Here is a 5,684-nt window from a genome sequence, read left to right as displayed (position 1 = left end):
CTTTCACTCAGTCTACAACTTGAGTTATGGATCAGGGTGTCCAGCTGGAATTATATGTATTCGAAGTGGGTCCACTAAAAGGTCTTTGGTAGTTGTTCACGACATTCTATTGCTCATTCAATATTTCTTAAAAAGTAGGAATTGTTGGACAATTTTTAGTTATATGTATATTACAAGCACAAATACCACAAACAACATCCACAGCCTTATTGGGTTTGACAGGTTCCGCCTTCTTAAGTTTCATATCCTCAACTTTTCTTGTGAGATTGGCCACTCTTACATTTATATCATCTTCCTCTTTTAAAACATAAATTCCTCCTCTTTCCTTTGATTGAGTAGGCTTAGAAGTGGTGGTTCGTGAGGAGGTATCCTATGATTGCGTGCTCTCAGTAAGTTTATCAAAATAATCCCATGCATCATCAGCTTCCTTGTTCATGAATTCCCCACTACACATCATTTCCACAAATTAGCGCATGGGCAAGGTCAATCCTTTATAATAATAAAAAAAAAAGCTTGTTATCCACCATGTTTCGTATCCATGTTGTGGACATGAATTTATGAGAACCTTATATCGCTCCCAACATTGGAAGAAGGTCTCATCCTTTTTTTACACAAAATTCATGATAGCTTTCCCTAAGGTATCCGTTTTATGATACGGGAAGAACTTTTTAAGGAACTCATGACTTAGCCTTTTCTTTTAAGGAGAAATGGAACAATTTTAGTCTCACTATGTCCTCAAACACATTTGGGAAGTGTAACATAGATATTATCTCATCAAACTCTTTCATATGCAGGTATGGACTTTCAGATTCTAGTTCATGAAACTTAGGAAGGAGTTGAATCACCCCCGGTTTAACATCCATTGTTCCTGCATTCAATGGGAATATCATGTAGGAAGGTGTTCTCACCCTCACAGGTTGTAAATAATCTCGTAGAGTATGAGGTGGGGGTGCATGATGCACCTCATTCTCATCCTGGGCCTCCTTAAATGAGTGTTGAGGTTGATGTGCAGTCATCACTTCTACTAGCTCAGAGGATCTTAAGTGGTGTCTAATCTGGTGATGGATAAGCAACCCTTAAACTAATCCTCCTTTACTCAAGAGATAGAGAGTGTTATCATGAACCCACTTGGGCATGAAACACTTAAAGCCCTTGAATAACTTAAACAACTAAACCTTAAAAAGAAAAAACTAAAGCAAATAAGAAATCTAGAAAAGATAAGAGAGAGTTAGAGAGAAGTTACCTAATTAGAGTTGCTATATTAGGATTCTACGAAATAGAAAAACGAAGTTAGTTTCTAAAAATAGAAAATCCTAACCTAAGAATAAAGCAGAAATTAACCTTAATCTTAAACTAATTCTAATACTAATTAGTCTCAAAAAAACATACCTATAGTCCCCGACAACGGCCCAAAAACTTTCTCACAACCCCAAGTACAGGGTCGCGATGTAGTAATAACTCGGTGAGGCTGAGGTCAAATCCACAGGGACTAAACTTGTACATATTTTGAAAATAACTAGAACTAGAACTAGAAAAAGATCTAAATTAAAATCTAAAATAGTTGAGAGTAATTGTGAATAAAGTATCAATAATCAAAAGGGAACTAGAGCGCCAAGGATCCACTTGTAGCTATTAGGATATTACCTTACATGTTTCAAGAAACACAACCAGAATCAGAGTCTTATCCTATCCAATTGGAAGATTAAATGATTAAATCAAATCTCTGAACTTCTCATTGAATTAGTCCACATATGGAGTATTGTGACGATTGGAATGGAATTCATGTATCCACCATGCCCAAGAGACGATGGTGAATCATGAGTTTTACTAATCACGCAATCTCAAAACAGAAAAGAAGATATTCAAAGTCATCACAACATTTATTATAATTTAAATCACAATAAATCATAGAAAATTGAAAAATATTCCTTTAATATCAAACTAAAAATCAATAAGGTTAACATAAACAAGAATCAAAGCATACAACCAACCTCCCTATGATCAGTTGATAGTCACCGATGCAGAGTTCTACGTCACCCTCAGTAATAATTATCACAAAGAATCGGTCATCCTGAAGATCCCGACCTATCCAGAATCTCCTGAAGTGATGGAGAGCTTTGTGACATGGTGGGATCATCAATACAGCAAATTTTTTAGTGGTCGAGTCATAGATGAACTCGTTGAACAATTTTGCTCCCAACTGAGCCTAGTGGTGAGCAAGAAGAGAAGTGCCTCCACACTGCCTGCCTTTACCATGAAAAGGAAATGCGAGTAAGGATGAGATAAGCCATTACCTCTCCTATTCTACCAACTGAAGATCCTGCTCTAGAGGCTCTAGCCTTCACATAAGAGCATCTTGACATCCTGGCTTCCGCTCAATTGGAACGGATGGCCCCTAAGAAAATCTCATATCTCGGAGGTATATACAGTCAACCTCCTTTAAAAGCTCATGTTCTTACCTTCCCTTGTGTCGATCCTCCCAAATCTAGGCCAGTAATAAAAGATCGGCCGATATCATGATCTATTTGTTCGTCGAATACTTCTATGTCCGAGGCTATTTCGGCCTTCGAGAAATATTTTAAGATAAAGTCTTGGCTTGGTCTTGGTGTTAAGGATTATTCGGATGAAATTGACGAAGGCATTAAATGCCATGAGGAGGCTCTTTTTATTAAGTGTTGGCTTAAATGGTGGCGGGAAAGAGAGAGATTGAATGACCCAAATCTTCCTTTCGATGAAAAATATATCAAACATTATCGTCCTAACCGCCATCATTCCCAACTTGTACTCAGCTACTAGTGACTATGATAAAAAAATCCTCAAGCTGTCAAGGATCAGCCAGTCTTTCATGTAGTTCGGTCCAATTTAGGTGGATACCACTTACTCACACATTTATTTTCATTAGTTTTCTTATTCACGCATTTACTAATATCGCTTCGATTCTTTTTTAGTAACTTGGGAGTTACCGTCAATAAAGGTAAAGAAGGTGGAGACCCAACGACAGGATACGCCTCTAATATTGGCAATCCCCTTGATACAATTCTTCTAGAGACTACGGTCTCAACAGATACAAAGGCCACAACCATGATCACTCCTGTGGCGTTGACAACTCCGACTCCAGTGGGCACCGAGGTTTTGTCTCTAGACTCAGAGACAACAGCCAGCATAGAATATGTTCACTCTCGCAGCCCACCAAAAGTTAGTACTGTTCATGTTGATTTGGAGTGTGCACGACCATTACAGTCCTCTCCTGCATTGTCTACTTGGCGAAGGACTTTGATATCCCCTACTCGGCCTTTTAACCTCAAGCTTGCTAGAACTTTGCTTCTTCCATTACCTGCGATAATTCAGTCGAGCCTGTAATAGTGGCTGAAGCAACGGTGTAAGAAGGATTGGTCGAGACAGAAAGGATTGCAACTGAGGAGGATACAACTGTTAAAGTTTCAACAGAAGTGGTCGGACCATCCTTGACCGAGAATGTAGAACCGTAATCGGTTCACATTGACTAGTCGGTTGAAATTACCCCGGCCAAGATCCTTACAGCGTCGGCCGTGATCGAAATGGTCAATGCAAGTCCTCCTCCATCTTCTCCAACGGTCATCCTTGGAGATGTTTGCTAAGTGTGAAATAATGCATATTTCCCCCTATTTATAGCTTGGTTTTATAAAAATGATAGTGCTTAATCAATTTAATTATGCATGTTTTCATGTGCGAGGTGATTTCAAGAGCTTAAGATAAAATTGATACCAAAAGGAAGATTTATGCTCAAAAGATTACTAAATGAATATTTGAATTTTTGAAAGTCATTAATGAAGAATTCACATGCCAAAGATCCAAGAAAATTAAGTGAGGAATAAAGAGAATCAAAGATTTGAAGTGAAGAAAAGGAATGTTGAAATTGTCCTGAAAATAAACATATTCTTAAAATTGTCCTAAAAAAGCATATTCTAAAACTCTGAGTCTATTTTGGAAACTGAGAAAGAGTACAAAATTTTGATGTGGTTTCTAGATGTTTCTAACTCAGTGCTAAAACTGGAGTTCCACAACTATAAATAAAACGCCCTAAGATGCTCCAAAGCATCTTCTAGGGTTTGGAAAGGTCTCAAGGAGCATACAAAAGGGTAGAGCAACTGTCAAAGAGTTTTTCTTCTTCTCTAATTTATTTTTCATACATTGTTTAAGAGATTTGGTTTCAATCATGTCTATGGTTGGCTAAACCTCTTAGTTAGGGCTAAGAGGTGAAACTTGTAGTGTGTTTGGTGTTTAATTTTCTTTGATTCTTGTTCTTATTAAACTTCATTGATTTCTAGTTTGATATTAAGGGAATATTTTCAATTTTTTATGATTTATTGTGACTCAAATTACAATAAATATTGTGATAGCTTTGGATATCTTCTTTTCTTGTTTTGAGATAGTGAGATTAGTAAATCCCGTTGTTCACCATTGTCTCCTATGCATGATAAGGTGATGGAATCCCTTCCAATCATCACAATTCTCCTCCATTGAGAATTAGGTTAATGAAAAGTTCAGATTTAATTTAAATTGCTTTATATTCCAATTGGATAGGATAAGACTCCAATTCCAATTGTGTTACTTGAATCAAGTAAGGTAACACCTTGATAGCTATAAGTGTATCCTTGACACCTAGTTCCCACCTTTAAATTCATAAGTTTTAATCAACATTATTCCCCATTACTCTCAATTATTCAAATTTTAATTTAGATCTTTCTTTATTTCTAGTTCTAGTTATTTTCAGAATACGTACAAGTTTAGTCCCTATGGGTTCGACCTCGATCTTACCGAGTTATTACTATATTGCGACCCTACACTTGGGGTTGTGAACAAGTTTTTGGCGCCATTATCGGGGATTACGGCTGTGTTTTTCTGAGATTAATAGGTATTAGAATTAGGTTAAGATTAGGGTTTTATTTTTTTGCTACATTTTTAGGTTAGGATTTTTTCTAAAATTGCTTTGAGAAACTAACATTGTTTTCTATTTTGTAGGATCCTAACATAGTAACCCTAATCGAGTAACTTCTCTCCAACCTCTCTTATCTTTTCTAAATCTCTTATTTATTTTATTTTATTAAGTTTTCTTTTTAGGTTAGTTGTTTAATTACTTGAGGGCTGAAAGTATTTCGTACCCAAGTGGGTTCGTGACAACACCCGCCATCTCTTGAGTGAAGGAGGATTAGTCGAAGGGTTGCCTATCCATCACCAAATTAGACACCACTTGAGATCCTTTGAATTAATCGAAGTTATGGTTGCAAATCAACCTCAACCTCCAGTTGAGGAAGTTCGGGATGAGAATGAGGTGCTTAATGCACCCCTGCTTTGTACTCTATGAGATTATTTACATCCGGCGGGGGTGAGTACACCTTCCTATATGATATTCTCATTGAATGCATGAATTGTGGATATTAAACCAAGGGTAATTCAACTCCTCCCTAAGTTTCATGGACTATAATCTGAAAGTCCATACTTTCATATGAAATATTTTGATGAGATCATATCTACATTACACTTCCCAAACGTGTTTGAGGACATGGTAAGACTAAAATTGTTTCCTTTCTCTTTGAAAGAAAAGGTTAATCCATGGTTACATTCCTTAAGGCCACGGTCCATTGGTACACAAGCTGAGATGACAAGGGAGTTCCTTAAAAAGTTCTTCCCATATCATAGAATGA

General features: G+C 36.9%; 1 non-coding gene across 1 annotated transcript; it reads left to right on the top strand.

Moving 5' to 3' along the window:
• Window positions 1–533: 533 nt before the first annotated feature.
• On the top strand, window positions 534–641 carry LOC131254635 (small nucleolar RNA R71). The gene has a single exon (XR_009175758.1). It is a non-coding gene; the product is annotated as a small nucleolar RNA R71 (small nucleolar RNA).
• Window positions 642–5,684: the final 5,043 nt, after the last annotated feature.

This window comes from Magnolia sinica, chromosome 8 (assembly GCF_029962835.1).
Source record: "Magnolia sinica isolate HGM2019 chromosome 8, MsV1, whole genome shotgun sequence".
Lineage (NCBI taxonomy): Eukaryota > Viridiplantae > Streptophyta > Magnoliopsida > Magnoliales > Magnoliaceae > Magnolia > Magnolia sinica.
The sequence above is the reverse complement of the archived record's forward strand: the minus strand, read 5'-3'. Positions and strand labels throughout refer to the sequence as shown.